The sequence below is a fragment of the Tachypleus tridentatus genome, chromosome 10 (genome assembly GCF_004210375.1).
Source record: "Tachypleus tridentatus isolate NWPU-2018 chromosome 10, ASM421037v1, whole genome shotgun sequence".
Classification (NCBI taxonomy): domain Eukaryota; kingdom Metazoa; phylum Arthropoda; class Merostomata; order Xiphosura; family Limulidae; genus Tachypleus; species Tachypleus tridentatus.
In genome coordinates, this window is record NC_134834.1 from 163,801,675 (window position 1) to 163,809,577 (window position 7,903).

The 7,903-nt window shown below is 32.2% G+C and overlaps 1 protein-coding gene across 1 annotated transcript in view; it reads right to left on the reverse strand.

Moving 5' to 3' along the window:
- The window catches only part of LOC143230824 (transmembrane channel-like protein), a 100,904-nt gene extending 93,288 nt beyond the window's left edge, over positions 1 to 7,616 (reverse strand). The window contains exons 1-2 of the mRNA XM_076465024.1: positions 7,563 to 7,616; positions 6,682 to 6,764 (exon numbers count right to left, since the gene is read on the reverse strand). The gene's annotated coding sequence lies outside the window, so the exon portion shown is untranslated. The remainder of the gene's footprint in view (positions 1 to 6,681; positions 6,765 to 7,562) is intronic.
- Between the last annotated feature and the right edge of the window lie 287 nt (positions 7,617 to 7,903).

The following is a 7,903-nucleotide window of genomic DNA, read 5'->3' on the forward strand; positions in this document are numbered from 1 at the left end:
AAGCATGTTTGGTGCGACCGGGATTCGAATCCGCGACACTAGGATTACGAGTCGAACGTCTTAACAGGCTTGGCCATGCCGGGCCATCAAAAACTGAAAGGTATAACAATAAGAGACTCCTCTAAATCAATTGGAACAGCACTATTATCCGTGAGGAAGTACTACAGTTGCGAAAGAGAACCCTTCGACCGAAATACCAACGTGATGAAGTTAGTCACATCTGTTAGTACCATTAACAAAATAATAAGCACTCACAGTCTTCGGGAGTGCACCTTGAAATTATTGGCAATTGTACACCTATCAAAACTTCCGATCCATTGTTAAGAGATTTTTATTTCTTTGGTCTGTATAATGTAGGATTATTGTAAAGTTTGTTAGGACATGTGGAATATGTTTGACACCATTGTTCTCTGTTTAAACTTGTTACAATAAAGAATGTGGCGCTGAACAATAGTGTGCAATCTTAGTTATAAGACCATCTTGACACCACTTCCCTCTACTTTTACACTGCTAAATTTGGGACGGCTAGCCCAGATAGCCTTCGCGAAATTCTAGACAAACAAAGAAATCTAAAGTAGAAAGACAAAATTATTAGAAGTGTAATTATTAGCTTCATACTGAGTTTGTTCATTTCGCTGTAGGCTTTTTCATGTTTTAAGACACTGTATTTGTATTAACTCAGTCTGGCGTTTTTACTTACACTCTCAGTGGCTCAGCGGTATGCCTGCGGACTTACAATGCTAAAATCCGGGTTTCGATACCCGTTTTGGGCAGAGCACACATAGCCTATTGTGAAGCTTAATTCAAAACAACATCGTTTTTACTCCAACGTTAGAGTTAACATAGTACTTGCTATGATATTTATAATTATCTTTTAACGTTAATCACATTTTAATATTTCATCCATTACATTATGCTAATGTAAGGGCATTTAGTAGAATTAATGTAAATTTGGTTTCTATTTGTTCTTGTAGAAACACTGTTATTTTAGTTCTTTGACCTTTAGTTGTGTTTAAAAATGTTAAAAAAAGTAGGAAATATTTTTGTGTTTATACTTTTCTTCTCTAAACACAACTCAGTTTTTGTATTTTTTAACTTACTAATTGTGTGCAGTTTTCTTTTATGTTATATCCATAACACTATGTAACAAATTTTTACTTTCTCTTGTTCCTGGGCAGAAAGTATTATTTCCCAGTTGCTTATGCCTGAAGTAAATGGAAAAGACCTAAGTTTCTCTTCAAACTTTGCTTTTGTGACATGGGAGCGTATAACAAAAACATGATGGGAGACTATATTAGGGGGCTGATATGTGAAAGTGATTAACATTACAGCCGCAGATCTCTAAAACCTACTCACTTCTAAACATTTTTGTTCAATTTTGGTGTAACTTTAGTATAAATACATGTAAATCTTGATTCATATGTTGTTTTATTCACACCTTATGTAAATGAAATTGTGCAAATTTGCCCGTTTTTACATAGAAAATAGGTTAATTTCTAAATTTCATTATTCAGGTCACAAAAGCAAAGTTTGAAGAGAATAATGGCCATTTTCTGCACTTTTACAACACAAGCAATCGAGAAATAACACATACTATCTAGGATCAAAATTTGTGTTACATAGTGTTGTCAATGCATGACTTTTACACAAAGTGTATTGTTAATTATTATATTACAATTTTTCAAAGAAATGACTCGGTGTTTTGTAGCAGTTAACCAAAAAGCTAAACAGTGGGTTAGCTGTACTGGTACACACCATGAGTATCGAAACTCAGTTTTTAGCTTTAAAAACATGCAGATTTAACGCTATGTAACTATGGATATTAAAAATCTAAGAAATGAATGTCGTTACTATTGTCTAATAATTTCGAATATTTTTAATTCATAGGGAGAGAAATGATCAAACAAATCCACATTGAAGCTTTATATTACAGAAAAAAATGTTCGTTTTTATGCATTCCTTATTTCAATCAAACATCAAAGCAGTCTAAGTCTTTGTTAAAACATTAAAACAGAATGTTATATAAAAGTTTGGATCTCGAGCCACGTGAAACATATTTGAAATATAACTGAAACATTAATTTATTGAATATAAAAGAAAAAAGCGATTAAGTTTAACAACTTATTTTAACAATCATTTTAAGAAGGTTTAGGAAATAAGGTTTAATAAAAGTGACGTTTCTATTGCCGGCTATAGTCAGTGGTGCGTCATTCGTGTCCTGCTGCTACTGAAACATGATGCACATTTGGAACCTTGGGTTTACTATAAGAGTATCGTACAAAATATAATTCAGTGAGATAAGAGCAGTACAAGAGTATTCAGTGTGTAATGTTGACCAACTGCCTTCCCTCTATTTTATCAGTTCGGAGTTAGTAGAGACTTTGAACATATATATAGACTTTACGTCGCTTTTCACGAAAATTTCTACAAAAACACTATTCTATTGAAACTAATTGATGGAAGTAATATTTGTAAATGAAAATTCTGTGCAAATCCTATATGAAAGATAATTTATTCTATGTGATGTCTCATTAATTTAATGGTCATGGTCTGAGAGTGTAAATAACGTATGAAGCACTTTATGGTCATGGTCTGGAAGTATAATTAACGTTTAATTCATTTGAAGCCCGTGATCTGAGGGTAAAATTAACATCTAATGCCATTTAATGGTCATGGTTTGAAAATATAATTAATGTCTAATGCGCTTCATGGTCATGGTATGAAATTATAATTAACATCTAATGCATTTAATGGTCAAATTCCAAGAGTATAATCAGCGTATAGCGCATTTATTAGTTATGGTCTGAAAGTATATTTAACATGGTAAGATAATATAATTAATATCTAATGCACTTAATGATTATGGTCTGAGAGTGTAATTAGTGCCTACAGCATTTAGTAGTCATGGTCTGAGAGTATAATTAACCCTTTATGGTTGTATAAACAAAGCAAATACTGAAAAGGCAATGTATATTCACTTTAATACTGGTTATAATGTGGTGCATAAACGTGGCTTCAAAATGTACCACTCCTTCTCCCAAGTCGTAAATGTTTGGAAATGGGTACAAATGTACCATTTCTTAACTGTTTAGAAACGGATACAAATGTACCACTCGTTCTCCCACGTCTTAACTGTTTAGAAACGAGTACCATTCCTTTCTCCTAACTGTGTGAAGAAAATACCTTGAGAAATTTATACTAAGTACATTTTCTAATTATAACTATTTGCTCTAGTTGTTATCTGAGTTTCCTGTGTGTATTTAACGACCAGGGGCAGACATTCATTACATTTAAGAATTTTGAGCGATAAAGAATGCAGAGATTTTGTTTTACAACTAACAACTTCTGCTTAATGGTCAACTAAAGACCAACACACCACCCAGAGAGCTTAAACAAAGAAATATAGGTTATATATCATCATTCTAGAGGCAAATAAGACAGATTATGATATGAATGCAAGTTAGTTGAGCAAAGACCCCAATAACATAAGTATATATGGCGAAACACACTTGTTTGGTACAACCTGCTTTTATATATGGTTTAGCATATATGAAAACTCCAAAATATGATAATGTCTTGAATTACTAGTAGAATGTCAGGCATATACTATTAAGTAACTTTGTTTTAGTACTGATACCAGCTCTTGTAGCGCAGGTGTAACAAATTCTGAAGTGAGCACTTTGTTGTTTATTGATAATGTTTTATAACCCACTTATAATTCATATGAATAAAGACACACAGTAGTGTATCATGTGGCCAAAACAACCTGCAGAACACACTTAGTTTATTAACAGGAGTGACAGTTTATTGATAATGTTTTATAATTCATATGAATAAAGACGCACAGTAGTGTATCATGTGGCCAAAACAACCTGCAGAACACACTTAGTTTATTAACAGGAGTGACAGTTTATTGATAATGTTTTATAATTCATATGAATAAAGACGCACAGTAGTGTATCATGTGGCCAAAACAACCTGCAGAACACACTTAGTTTATTAACAGGAGTGACAGTTTATTGATAATGTTTTATAATTCATATGAATAAAGACGCACAGTAGTGTATCATGTGGCCAAAACAACCTGCAGAACACACTTAGTTTATTAACAGGGTGACAGTTTATTGATAATGTTTTATAATTCATATGAATAAAGACGCACAGTAGTGTATCATGTGGCCAAAACAACCTGCAAAACACACTTAGTTTATTAACAGGAGTGACAGTTTATTGATAATGTTTTATAATTCATATGAATAAAGACGCACAGTAGTGTATCATGTGGCCAAAACAACCTGCAGAACACACTTAGTTTATTAACAGGAGTGACAGTTTATTGATAATGTTTTATAATTCATATGAATAAAGACGCACAGTAGTGTATCATGTGGCCAAAACAACCTGCAGAACACACTTAGTTTATTAACAGGAGTGACAGTTTATTGATAATGTTTTATAATTCATATGAATAAAGACGCACAGTAGTGTATCATGTGGCCAAAACAACCTGCAGAACACACTTAGTTTATTAACAGGAGTGACAGTTTATTGATAATGTTTTATAATTCATATGAATAAAGACGCACAGTAGTGTATCATGTGGCCAAAACAACCTGCAGAACACACTTAGTTTATTAACAGGAGTGACAGTTTATTGATAATGTTTTATAATTCATATGAATAAAGACGCACAGTAGTGTATCATGTGGCCAAAACAACCTGCAGAACACACTTAGTTTATTAACAGGAGTGACAGTTTATTGATAATGTTTTATAATTCATATGAATAAAGACGCACAGTAGTGTATCATGTGGCCAAAACAACCTGCAGAACACACTTAGTTTATTAACAGGGTGACAGTTTATTGATAATGTTTTATAATTCATATGAATAAAGACGCACAGTAGTGTATCATGTGGCCAAAACAACCTGCAGAACACACTTAGTTTATTAACAGGAGTGACAGTTTATTGATAATGTTTTATAATTCATATGAATAAAGACGCACAGTAGTGTATCATGTGGCCAAAACAACCTGCAGAACACACTTAGTTTATTAACAGGAGTGACAGTTTATTGATAATGTTTTATAATTCATATGAATAAAGACGCACAGTAGTGTATCATGTGGCCAAAACAACCTGCAGAACACACTTAGTTTATTAACAGGAGTGACAGTTTATTGATAATGTTTTATAATTCATATGAATAAAGACACACAGTAGTGTATCATGTGGCCAAAACAACCTGCAGAACATACTTAGTTTATTAACAGGAGTGACAGTTTATTGATAATGTTTTATAATTCATATGAATAAAGACGCACAGTAGTGTATCATGTGGCCAAAACAACCTGCAGAACACACTTAGTTTATTAACAGGAGTGACAGTTTAGCGATTTTTCACTTTTTGTAGCCTAAATTCTTGTAGTCCAAACTAACAAGTATTTTCAGAGGCTATGTTCTACTGGAACCTTACTTCACATATCAGATTTCAAGGAAATCCATTAAGAAATACACGAGATATAACATCTCCCACATCGGTTGATTTTTTTTCCTATTTTTTTATTTCCACCAAACGTAAAGTTACTTAATATAAAACCTTTACGGAGTTTTTCGAATTTGATACACTGATTAGTCTTTGAATCCTACAGTGATAAATGTAATATAAATATAAGTCACGTGTGCAAAGTTATTTAACAAAAACCGCTCTACTTTGACCAAACTTTTTTATGCACGCCTATGCAAAAACATTGCGTGAGCTATCGCTCTAAAATTTTTACCATAGCTTCATATAAGAGTAAAATTGACAATTTTTAGTTTTTGTCTTTCGAGTTATAGACAGCTTATTTTGAACAACAAAACTATAAGGTGAAAGAACGTGCAAATACATAAGTATTGATTAGCTCAACCAACTAGATTAGCAGTTTTTAGCTTATTTTTTTTAAAAGAATTGTATAAATTAACGGTATTATCTAATTCATTGTCACCTTTTAAGCACAGCTTTGCTAAATTTATGAAATTCTACTAATTAAAAAAGTTGAAACAAATTATATTAGATTAAGCAATTAGCGTAAATAATGATGCTTGTTACGCTCTACCGAGTGCATGCAGGTGATGACAACAAACTGTTAACCTAGTTTCCATGACACTACTATAAAGGAAGTTATTAACACTGTTCTAGAGAGGAAAACTACCACCATGTATGTTTAAAAATCTGATTAGTTTTGTAAAGTAAAGGTCTGTGACCCTAAAGATAATGTTTGTTATTATTGAGTGTGACTTTCTTAACGTGCTATGTATGGTTTGTTGGTGTCTATTGACTAAAAGTCATGTTATCTAATTAAAAACACATTAGGTGTGAAAAGATTCAGCCAAAAAAAGACTGAACATGTGACTTAAAGGAATGAAACCAAAACTGGTGGCGAAACCGATTGTTACACTTATAACATTGATATGCATTTTACGGTCAATAATCATTTATTAGTTAGTTAGGCCGCACATTTTGTTTTACCTATCACGTTGAAGCATATTCAACGACCTTTGAAAACAGGTTATGGCTGCCATTGTGGCTTTAGAGTACTTAATTATATCGACCCGGTTAATTATGAAAACAATCTAGCGTATTCGTAAAAAGATTAAGAAGGTATGTTTTAAAGTGTTAAAACCCTTTATACTTACTGATGACCTGCTGAAGTTTCAACAGCACGAAGTTCTACCGCTTCCTATGTGGTGCTTTATTTCCAACTTCATTAAGATTTCACCTGCAATAAATCTTACTATTTTAAATCTGTGGGTAAGATTTCAAATGAAAAAAATCTCACTTTAAATACCATGCTAAGTTTACAACTGTCATGAATCTTATTGTTTTAAATACGGTAATATCTTTTTAACTTCAATAAATCTTGTTTTAAATCTGGGGCTACTTGCTACTGTAATGCGTCTTTCTACTTCGAATGTACTAATTACAATAAAAATGATATGTTAGTGGTCACCTGCTGAGGTTTAGGTTCTGACAAGTTTTAAGCTTTAATTGGGCTTACCAACATTTAAATTTTTGTTACATCAAGGAACGAAGACCATAGTTTGAATTTGTGATCATAATCAATACAATAATATTTAAATAAATATTTATATCGATCACGTACGTTAACTAAACACTTTATGACTGAATAGGACTCGCAACAGAAAATATTTGATGAAGAAAAACAGGTTATACTCAGTATAATTACCATTTTATATAAACACCTAAGTAAAAGGACAAACTCTAATTCTATATAAACCGAACATATACATCTAAATAAAAAATATGCAATATTTTACTTACATATATATATATATACACACATAATTTTAAAGAATGAAAAAAATAATATATTTTTATATAATTCTTTACCAATCACTGAACTAAATTAACAAAATGTTTTGTAATTTTGTTTTGAACATTAATATACACTAAACTATAGAGGAAATCTGCGATTTTTTCTCGATAATAAACAGAGCTTTGAAAGCAAATTGACTGAATTAAGCATTAATGTTTTTAATGCTGTAACTGTACTCACGTTTGTCTCACGTGCGAAAGAAAGCTTCACTGCTCACTAGCTTTTCTAGCATGTACGGACTGATCAGCTGACGCCTAGGAAACATCCTCTTATACTACAGTTTATAGGAACTCCACCCTCGACAGGGTGGAGCCTCAACCCAGGTAATCTTCTGTCTTTACGTTGTACTGTATCACTGGCATGGTAAGATGACATTGTGCGTATTCACAATCAGTTATTGCGCTCAACGTCAGGTACAACTCAAATCAATGTATTAGAGTAAAAAAATGTTTGAATTCTTTACTGGAAGTATCATTTGCTCAATTACTTTCTGATTAGAAGAGCTTTCTCAATGAAACTTT